The 11799-nt window shown below is 41.4% G+C and overlaps 1 pseudogene across 1 annotated transcript; it reads right to left on the bottom strand.

Annotated features, from left to right (window-relative positions):
* Positions 1-3468: 3468 nt before the first annotated feature.
* LOC125527345 (zinc finger BED domain-containing protein RICESLEEPER 2-like) lies at positions 3469-7602 on the bottom strand (annotated as a pseudogene). The gene is made up of 4 exons (XR_015601733.1): positions 7279-7602; positions 4564-6668; positions 4357-4478; positions 3469-3919 (listed from the first exon to the last, which is right to left on the bottom strand). The product of XR_015601733.1 is annotated as a zinc finger BED domain-containing protein RICESLEEPER 2-like (transcript).
* Positions 7603-11799: the final 4197 nt, after the last annotated feature.

Below are 11799 nucleotides of genomic sequence, written 5' to 3' on the forward strand. Positions count from 1 at the left end.
GGCTAGCGAGATACCACCTTGTATATTATATTATGATTGTTTTGATAAAGTGTTGTCATCCGAGATTTTTTATTATGGCTCGCTAGTTGATTATGCTATTGATATGAGTAAACTTGAGACCTATGCGTTATTGCAAATGTGGTTAGTTATAATCTTTGCTGAAAACTTGAATGCTGGCTCTACATATTTACAACAACAACAGCAAACAGAGTTTGTAAAAGTTTTTTTATCACTTTCAGTTTGTCAACTAAATTGCTTGAGGACAAGCAAATTTTTAAGCTTGGGGGAGTTGATACGTCTCCGTCGTATCTACTTTTACAAACACTTTTGCTCTTGTTTTGGACTCTAACTTGCATGATTTGAATGGAACTAACCCGGACTGACGTTGTTTTCAGTAGAATTACCATGGTGTTATTTATGTGCAGAAACAAACATTCTCGGAATGACCTGAAACTTCACGGAGCAACTTTTCAGAAAATATGAAAAATACCTACAAAAGATGAAGGCCAGGGGGCCGACCACCTGTCCATGGGGGTGGGGGCGTGCCTGCCCCCCTAGGGCGCGCCCCCTACCTCGTGGCCCCCCTGTTGCCTCTCCGACTCCGACTCCAACTCCATATATTGTGTTTCGAGGAGAAAAAAATCAGAGAGAAGAAATCATCGCGTTTTACGATACGGAGCCGCTGCCAAGCCCTAAAACCTCTTGGGAGGGCTGATCTGGAGTCCGTTCGGGGCTCCGGAGAGGGGAATCTGTCGCCATCGTCATCATCAATCATCCTCCATCACCAATTTCATGATGCTCACCGCCGTGCGTGAGTAATTCCATCGTAGGCTTGCTGGACGATGATGGGTTGGATGGGATCTATCATGTAATCGAGTTACACTACAAGAAATATGTCAACTTGTGACCTTGACTATTGGTCACTAAAAGGTCATTGTTTTTCATTTGTGACCTTTTTGTGACCAAAAACAGAAGGTCAAAAGCTGACGGTCGTAAACTGAAATTAACGACCTTCTCTGTGGGAAGGTCGTGGACGTTTACGACCAAAATATGCCTACTGTTTTGTTTTGGTCACTAGCAGCCTCCCCAGGCCACGTAGTCATCCGACGTGGCAATCTGATGTGGCACAAGAATCAGCCCGGTCCAATTTGGTGTTTATATGGGCCGAGCCCATTAATTCAGCCCATTTATATTTTTTCCTGTGAATTTTTTGTCAGCTTCATGGTCATTGCAGCCTTTTTATTTTTGGCCCATGGCCTTTTTGTCTCAACAGTTTCATTTTTTCTTTTTTTCTAAATTGGGTTCACTAGTCAGGTGGGTCCCCATTGTCAGGTTCTAGTGCTGGGTCCTAGCCATCAGGGCAATATTCTTCATTGTTTTATTTCACGCAAATAAATACCCGGTATTTAAATTGGCACACAGAAAACACACGAAATACTTCAAATATTATCAACCATCAAAGTGCTACATCATATAACACACATACAAATGTGATTAGCATCAAGTTTACAATCAGATAACAAGCTTCGCAATAGGAGAAATTTACATCAAGGTTACAGTTAGATGAAATCATATGCACGACTCACTAGGCGACCATAGTCGACTAGGCCACCTTCGCTACACTAGAACAGCAATAGAACTATCATCATGCCTTCGGGCGTCGCCCTGTTACATGAATCAGAAGAGAAGAATTAAAACACTAGAGCCAATATATTATGAACAAACATATTATATAAATATATTATGAGGTTCAAAAAAAATTTATTGTAAACGCATAGTTCTGGTCAACAACACTAACAATTTCATATCAGATTCTGGAACTACCACTAGGAATTCAGTAAATTGACAGTTTGAGATCCAGTTCAAAATGTTTTAGATCAGTTTCAGACCAGATTCTGGAACTACCACTAGGAATTCAGTAAACTGTATGGAGGTTCAAAATGTTTTATACTATAATAAAGAGTTTTATTGATTAATTGTATTTCTGGTTCAACAAACAGTTTAAGATCCAGTTCTACATAGGGTACTGGAATTACCCCTAAGAATACTAACCACGTATGGAGGTTTAAAATGTTGTACTGTAAAAGAGTACTATTGATTAATGATGTTTGCTGCATACCCTGAGAGTCTCTAGTTCCTGGTTCAACAAGAGCTGGCGCTGAAGGGCCTGGTTCTCCTCGGCCATCTTGATCCTCCTCGTCCATATCTTGGACTGGACCCGGGACAGAGTCTGCATGCAGCGAAGCGTACTGGTGGCCTGGCGCTTGACGGAGTGGCCTTGGACCAGAGACTTGAGTCTGACCAGGCCTTTCGATGCCCGCAGCGCCCTTCTCGCCTGGATAGATAGATATTTATACATGGGGCAAATAGATATCAGTAATTCTCTCGTCACTCTCACTCGCCAGATATTCATGCATGGGGGAATGGATAGCAGCAACTCAGACGGTACACTCATAGTATCAGTAAAAAAAATTCTTGCTAGTATGTGTCAAGAGAAACCCTGAACCTGAAAGCTCAGGCTGCTGCTTATTTTGTTACTGTGTGGTAAGTACTACTAAGATCAAAATGCATTCAAGGGAGCATAAAAGCCATCCCCATTTGAAGCATGTACAGTCTACAGAGATACTAACAGGTGAACAGACAGCCCCTAGAAATTGGCTAACTACTTCTACTGTATAATATGCAGTCTACAGAGATACTAACTACTTCTACTGTATAACCACAGTCTGCAGTCACTAAATAAATCAAAGGTGTATGATGGAAATACAGCAAAATAGTCCAGATAACTTGTCGATTAAGAGATTAATGAAACCAGTCACTCTAAGCATACTAGAGCTTCAAACCAGTTCATTTAGTTGAACTAAAGAGGGTCACAGAATACCCTAAAGGGTGCCCATTTGCACTCCTACACTCGAACACACACACACACACAATGGATACTTTTGAGATTCACATGCACATTCAGTAAATTCAGTGAAATTCAGAAAACATGGAGTACAGAAGAGAGGTTCAGACTTCAGACACAGGCTGTAGGCGCTGGTGACAGAGATGATCCAGGTTGTAGGACTTGGAGATGAGCTGCAGCAGTGGAGAAAACTTGTAGCCGCCGCCACTGCTGCCAGGTAAGCAGGCACGACCCACTGGACAGCCCAGCCGCGGTGTCACAGTAGCAGTAGCAGGTGTTCAATTAGTCAAGCAGCAAGCCACTAGGCCTGGGCGTTCGGTAGAAACCAAAATTTCGGTTTCTTCTTTTCGGGTTTTTTGTGAATTCGGTTTGCAGAAGTGAAAACCGAATTTGGTACTAAAATTTAGCTAACCGAAATTTTGGTTAACCGATTTTTTTGGTTCGGTTTTCGGTTTAAATTGAATTGTGTACTATGTACAGAAAATGCACTTTCAGGACATATTGACAGCAACATCAACATGCATGGTTGAAAGAAAAAATTTGACAGCATAACAAGACAAAAATGTAAAATGCGTATAACATATTCTCATCTTTTCAAATATCACATAATATCAAATACAAGGATTTCAGAACAATGACAGATGCATAACCAATCATCAAATGTAAAACTTCCAAAGTCCACACTGAAAAGTGATAAGCCCTAGTGATAAGTGACAAACTGACAAGTAAAAGTAATAGAGCCAAGTTCATGTTCCAGATTTCCAGCCCAACACATAACCAAATTGGCAAATTCCAAGTTGCAGGACACATAACCAAAGTCCAAGTTGAACAAAACACAACCAAGTCTAAAGTTTACTTATTATTACACTTCAAACACAAGCACATAGGAAGGAGATTGAAGTGCATTTCAAGCGTGGCCACAAATAAGAATCCCAATTTGCCATCATGAACAGGAACATCTTGACATGTCCAGAGAATCTTGCCCATCCCAGCTTCTAGCCAAGCGTTGCGAATCTGTAATGTTGTGTGCATGACGCAGAATTCGGTTAGAATAGATAGTACATGACGCAGAATTCAGATAAAATAACTATATATATACATGTAAAATAGAATAGCAGATGGCACATTACAAGGTTTGACATGATTCGATTAAAAGAACTACATATATGTAAAACATAATATGTTGGACTATATGTACCTAAAGAGTAAAGAGTAATCTGAAGATCTTTTCTTCATAAGAGTTTCCCATAGATTTTTGAAACAAAGTACATGAGGTTCATGAAATAACATTTGTATTACAACAACATTTACATGAGGTTCATTGCAGCAAGTGAGCAACATATTCATTTACATGGCTGTGTTGTGCATCTTTTGAATCATACATCAGAAAATAAATAAAAGAATGCTAAAAACATGAACAAGAGCAGGACAATTTCTTGCAACTCACTCACCCATGTTTAAGTAGAGGATGGAGGTGGGCAAGATGGCACAACCCCAGATGGCTTGCAAACAGACTTGCTACTGCTTGCTTTTGACTTGGATGAATTTGTACTACCAAGCTCTTCAATTAGTTCTGAAAAAGAATGAAATGAACATGTAATAAGCATAGGAAGTTAGAAATATAGAAAATTACATAGAAAACAATCACAATATGTTACCCTTTTCCAATCTTAACAATTCCTCCTCATCTTCTTCAATGTTGATAGTAATAGAACCCCTTAGCCAATCTTGGGCACAAACAAGAGCTTGGACCATGAATGGTGTAAGAGAGGTTCTAAATTCATTTAGAATGCGACCACTTGTGCTAAATGCCGACTCAGACGCAACCGTTGATACCGGAACAGCCAACACATCACGGGCCATTCTAGCCAATGTTGGGAATCTAGCAGCATTGTCCTTCCACCATTTTAGAATGTTAAAATCATCCCTATTTACTTCATTCTCTTCATGTAGGTATTTCTCAAATTCCGATTTGCTCATGCTAGCTTCACCATCAGCACCAACTCTCCACTTTTTATTTATCCGAGATAGCAATTTCCTTCCTTCCCTTTTTTGAGTTGGTTCAGATTGTGGAGCACCCACATGCTTGCTTACATCACTTGGTGCATACTTAGCTTTGTACTCTTCAAACAAAGCATGCATAAATGTTTTCACTGCCTCCCAAGCTTTGCCTCCATTTAATTCACCATACAATTCTTCAATTGCTAGTTTTGTGAAATTTGATAGCTTGAATCTTGGATCAAGAACAGTTGCAGCAAATACAAACATGTTCACATTCTCCTCTTCCTTTTTCTTTCCTTTCCCCTTCCCCCTTTCATTCTCCACCTCCTCATGCCAACGTCCCCAATACTTATCATACTTATCTTGCATTTTCTTGGCCATTGTTTTGCGCAAAATATCATCACTATCAGCCCACTCTTCCAACACAACATTGATTTCAGCAATATCCATAACAAATTGGTTCATGGTCACATGAAGTGTGGCGGAAACACTAAGAGTAAGGTGATAAAACTGTCCAAGAAATTCAGCCATTTTCGTAGCATTCTCCCAATCACTATCAACAGGAATACCAGGACCTTTCTCACTAGTTAAATCCAATGTATAGAGTGGATCTTCTTCCTCATACCTCGCAAATACTTTCTCAAAGTTGATTGCGGTTGCTAACATTAGGTATGTGGAATTCCATCTAGTGCATACATCCAAACTCAAGAATGCCTCGCTGTCCACCTTTTCTAACTGAGCAAGTTCTTTAAATCTTGTAATTCTAGATGGCCCATGTCTTATATATCTAACCACAGCTCGCACACGCTTAATTGATTCATCCAATTCTTTTAGACCATCAGTAACAATCAGATTTATAATATGTGCAGCACATCTCATATGAAAATATTTACCTTCAGCTATGCTATTTCCAGTTTTGATCATTTTCTTCCTTATGTAACCCACACCACCATCATTCGCGCTAGCATTATCAATAGTTATTGTCATAACGTTTTTTATTCCCCACTCCATCAAGCATTGCTCTATGGCTTTTCCTATATCATCTCCCTTATGACCTTTCACTAGGAAAAAACTAATGATTTTCTTGTGCAAATTCCATTCAGGATCAATAAAATGTGCCGTGACTGTCATATAGCAATCTTGTGTTTGAGAAGTCCAACCATCAGTAGTGAGACACACTCTTTGACATGATTGTTTGAAAAAAAAGTTTCAGCTTCGCTCTCTCTTCAAAATAAACCTTCACAACATCCCTAGTGCATGTTCTTCTAGAAGGCATATTGAAACGTGGACATGCAATTGACATCACTTCTCTAAAACCAGCTTTTTCAGTAAATGCAAATGGAAGCTCATCTACTATAATCATCTTAGCAATAGCTTTCCTTAGTGCTTCGGGATCAAATTTATGCACTGAAGGACTTTCCCCTTGGATAACTTGCAAAGTACCTTGATTCTTATTCTTATCATTATGAGGATTATACTTGCAAGTATTAAAATGACTCTTTAAGGCAGATGTACCATTAACCTCTGAAACGGCCTTGATATCACGGTTGCAATGCTTGCACTTTCCAAACTTGAGCATACCATCAACTAGTACCTCAGAAAAGTGATCCCACATCGGTGATCTTTTCTTCATCTGCCTTCTTGTAGGTCGTTGCTCCATCTCCTTTTCCTTTTCATACTCATCAATCTTTCTTTGTTCTTCCTCATAAACTCGCATCTCCTCTTCGGTCATGTCATCACCAAGTCCACCAGGTTCAACCATCTACAAAATAGTAGCATAATTAGAATTCATGTCATCATTCTTCTATACTAATTAATTCAGAGAAGAATTAAATAACATGTTCCTTATCAGCAGCTTCCAGCAAGTAATAACAGATTAGGAATTAAAAGAAGCCGGCAGAATCATATGACAACATAAAAGTAAACTGACCATATTAATAATTCACAGACTACTAATGGTTACGGCATGGGATTGGGACAGTATTCAACCAAGCGAAAATGTGGCAGCAGACATTATCTCTTTGGATTAAACTCCGAGTGATATACACTATACAGTCATTTTCCATTCTGCTTCTGCAATACATTAAAAGCTGAATCCACTCCACTACAGTTCAAATGTTATTTTCACGACAAGATAATAGAAGCATTCACAAGTTGTATTTGTGAACAGTTAAGTCATCCAAGTAGGATTTCCTAGTGATATACGCAGAGATGTCAACACTCGACAGTGGAGCAGCACAAAAGATGGCATCCATAGACAGAATGAGAAAAAACTAAACAACAAGAGCATCCAGATTCCAGATCCACCTTTACCATCTACTCACAAAGAACAAAAAAACTGGATACAAAGGATGGGGGATTGAGCTTATTACGTTGACTGAATGCTCAGTTTCTACTGTGGAAGACGTGATGACGAACTGGAGGCCGAGATGCGCGACGGCGGGTCCTCGTCTGAGTTGTCTCCATGCTCCTTTCCTTCCTTCGTGTAGATGCGGTGGAGTTCGCTGCGTCGGGGATGGATGAGTGGGGAGAACCAGAGAAGATGCGGTGGCCGGTGGCACCGGCGGCGGCGTCCCTGCCGCTCAGATGAGTAGCGGCGGCTGTGTCCCTGGCTCCCTGCTACTCAGATTAGAAGCGGCGGCGGCTGAGTAGTGCAAGGGGCGGGCGTGGGGGAGGGGAAGAGGATGGGATTAGGAGCGTTAGGCTGTGGGGGGTCGTGGCTCGTGGGTCGTGGACTTGTGGCGTCGTGCCTGGGTGGGTGGGGCGGTGGGCTGTACTGGGCCGAGGGTGGGGTGTGGAGTGGGCTGTTATTCGGTTAACCGGGAAATATACCGAACTGACCGAATTTGGTTCGGTTAGTGGCCCAGCTAACCGAACTTTTCTGTTAACAGCAAAAAAACCGAAAATTCGGTTTATTCGGTCTCGGTTTCGGTTCAGTTTTCAGTTGGTCGGTTTTTTTGCCCAGCCCTACAAGCCACATGATTTGTGCTCTTTTAAAACTTTCTGCTCCGCCTACCTGAACACACATCACCATTTATGATAACATAAGCAAAGCATGATAGAAAGTAACCAACCAATTGAAAAGAACATATACATTGATTTTCTTCAAATTCAAAACTATTCCTTCTAAGCTTGGTAGCTCTTCCTAATCAAAATTCTTGATGACATCTCAATGCACAACAAGGTTGCAGTTAATAACTCCTTATTTATCATGTATTGTCCAAAGTTACATGATGAAATACATAAATGAGCAGGACTGTAATTTGTAATCCTTGGTTCATTTAGCCAAACTTCAATCCAGTATACTTTGTCCATTGATAGCTAAGGCATTTTTTAAGAATCCTAACTAACCCTCAATCATCCATTGTACGATGGCATGAAACAGAGCATGGATAGCAGAGGAGGGAGAGGAGCAGCAGTAGCTCACTGTGGTGGTTTGTGTGACTGATGTTGAATAGGACCGCCTCCCCTCCATGGCTTGCAACCACCACGCACCTTTCCTGGCTGGTATGATGAAGTGAACCCTTCTACTCTGCTGTAGGGATGAAAACTTCCCCTGCACAAGGACAGGAGAAATATGAATCAACTACACATACCTAGATGAACAGAATCAACATCACTTGCATCTCAAAACTATGTTACTACCTTAGAAACATCAAATAACCCATTTGGCCGAGTGGGAGAAGGGGTTACCTTGAGGAAGTCGGCCATGGTGTGACTGGGAGGGCCGGGCCTCCCGGCGAGGCCATGGGGAGGTCAGACGGACGGCGACCGCGGCGAAAGGTGAGCGGGTTGGCGACATAGTATAAGCCCGCGATGCAGCCGCGGAGGCAGACGAGGCCGCGCGATGAGGCGCGGATCCAGCTCGACGACGCGCGGATCCGGAAGGCCCGCTGTGGCCGTGGAGGCTTGACGAGGCGCGGATCCAGCTCGACGAGGCGCGGATCCAGCTCGACGACAACACGGATCTAGCGCCATGGGAGAGAGGGAGAGGTACGGCTCGATCTTGTCGGTGGTCGGAGAGCGACGCGGAGATCGCGGAGGCGAGGGAGGAGGCGGCGGTGGCGACGAGGTGGTCGCGGAGCGGGTGGTCGGCGGGGAAGGTGAGGAGCGAGGTGATGAGGAGCGGCTTGAGGTCGGATCTGGCACCATAGGTGGCGGCGATGGTCCGACAGGAGGGGTTAGGGTTTGGGCTGCGGGTCGTGGGGGGAGGAGTGGTGTGTGGGGGAGAGGGGGAGGAGTGGTGTGCGGTGGGTGAGTGGTGTGTGGGGAGAGGGGGAGAGGAGGGAGGCATTCGGCCACTAACATGTGGGCCCACGAGGAATTAGGCCCACATGTCCGTGCCCTCAACGACATGTGGTGTACGTGAGGGAAGCTTCTTTCGGGTGGGTGTGGGCGGGGGAGAGGGTGAGGGGTGTGGGCCGTTGGATCTGGCAGTATCCGACGGTCTCTAATGCTTGATCCGCGTGACATGCCTATAGACCAATCAAAACAAAGTGCAGGCTTTGATGACGTTATGACCATCTAAAATGGTCATAATTGATTAACAATAGGCGCTACCAACGCAGCACCACGGCGGCCAACGAAGCTCCATTGCAGCGTGAGCTCTAACGCAGCACCACGACGCCCGGTGGTAAGTTTTCTTCTCTTTTTATGACAATGTTTGTTAAGTTTCCAAATAATTAGTAGTGTTATTCCTCGAATAACGAAAAATCAATTTTCCATTTTTCGAGTGCCTGAAATGAGGTTTTTTATGAAGGAACTACCAAATAATTGTTGTAAAAATGGACCAAATCAATTTTATAAAACACTAGACCATGTTTAATGCACAATTGACACAATGGTTGGGTGTCAAAGGCTTTGATCCATCTCTGGTGAAAAAAACAAATTTCCACCGATTCAGTAGGAAGCGGGTCAAATTTGAACTGTAGCTACCTCGTAGTTTGCTCTTTATTTTTTTCCAAAAATCATTTCTAGGTACATAAGTATCTATTTAATCAGAGAAACACCAAAAAAATTCCAAGATTCAACCACTAGCTAGGAACGGTCATTCCCGCCATTTTGACCGCATTTTGAAACGGGCATAAAAAATTCAAAAAAAATCAAAAAATTGGGAAACCTTCGCATTGTGTCATTATATGTGGCCAAGTTCCCAGGAAAAATAACAAACTTGTAATACGGCAATTATTTTAAAAAAGTGTTCTCAGAAACGAGCTATCACGTGTGGAGATCAATGGCTTTCAATCCAAATGATCAATCTTATGGCCACATTCATGGCATAGTTTGTTCAAATGATCTCATATTGTGGAAAACGGTGCATATTGGAATTCCAAACAATGTTGCCTAAGGAAGTATTCATTTTCTTTGGACGAAAAAACCATTTTCCAATTTTCGAGTGCCCAAAAGTAGGTTTTTTGTGAAGGACCTCCCAAATAATTGTTGCAAAATTGGACCAAATCAATTTTCTAAAATACTAGGACATATTTAATGCACAATTGACAAAATGGTTGGGTGTCAAAAGTTTTGATCCACCTCTGGTGAAAAAGACAAATTCCCGCTGATTCAGCAGGAAGCGGGTCAAATTTGAACTGTAGCTACCTCATAGTTCGCTATTTATTTTTTTCAAAAATCATTTCTAGGTACATAAGTACCTATTTCATCAGAGAAACACCAAAAAAATTCCAAGATTCAACCACTAGCTAGGAACGGTCATTCCCGCCGTTTTGACCGCATTTTGAAACGGGCATAAAAAATTCAAAAAAATATCAAAAAATTGGGAAACCTTCGCATTGTGTCATTATATGTGGCCAAGTTCCCAGGAAAAATAACAAACTTGTAATACGGCAATTTTTTTAAAAAAGTGTTCTCAAAAACGAGCTATCACGTGTGGAGATCGATGGCTTTCAAGCCAAATGATCAATCTTATGGCCACATCCATGACATAGTTTGTTCAAATGATCTCATATTGTGCACAAGGGTGCATATTGGAATGAAAAACAATGTTTCCTAAGGAAGTTTTCATTTTCTTTGGACGAAAAAACCATTTTCCATTTTTCGACTGCCCAAAAGGAGGTTTTTTTGTGAAGGACCTCCCAAATAATTGTTGCAAAATTGGACCAAATCATTTTTATAAAATACTAGGCCATATTTAATGCACAATTGACCAAATGGTTGGGTGTAAAAAGTTTTGATCCACCTGTCGTGAAAAAGACAAATTTCTGCCGATTCAGGTGGAAGTGGGTCAAATTTGAACTGCAGCTGCCTTGTAGTTTGCTCTTTATTTTTTATAAAAATAATTTCTAGGTACATAAGTATCTATTTAATCAGAGAAACACCAAAAAAATTCCAAGATTCAACCACTAGCTAGGAACGGTCATTCCCGCCGTTTTGACCGCATTTTGAAATGGGCATAAAAAATTCAAAAAAAATCAAAAAATTGGGAAACCTTCGCATTGTGTCATTATATGTGGCCAAGTTCTTAGGAAAAATAACAAACTTGTAATACGGCAATTTTTTTAAAAAAGTGTTCTAAAAAACGAGCTATCACGTGTGGGATCGATGGCTTTCAAGCCAAATGATCAATCTTATGGCCACATCCATGGCATAGTTTGTTCAAATGATCTCATATTGTGCACAAGGGTGCATATTGGAATGACAAACAATATTGCCTAAGGAATTTTTCATTTTCTTTGGACGAAAAAATCATTTTCCATTTTTCTAGTGCCCAAATGGAGGTTTTTTTGTGAAGGACCTCCCAAATAATTGTTGCAAAATTGGACCAAATAGTTTTTATAAAATACTAGGACATATTTAATGCACAATTGACCAAATGTTGGGTGTAAAAAGTTTTGATCCACCTCTCGTGAAAAAGACAAATTTCCGCCGATTCAGTT

The sequence above is a fragment of the Triticum urartu genome, chromosome 4A (assembly GCF_056163025.1).
Source record: "Triticum urartu cultivar PI428250 chromosome 4A, HENAU_Tu73, whole genome shotgun sequence".
Classification (NCBI taxonomy): domain Eukaryota; kingdom Viridiplantae; phylum Streptophyta; class Magnoliopsida; order Poales; family Poaceae; genus Triticum; species Triticum urartu.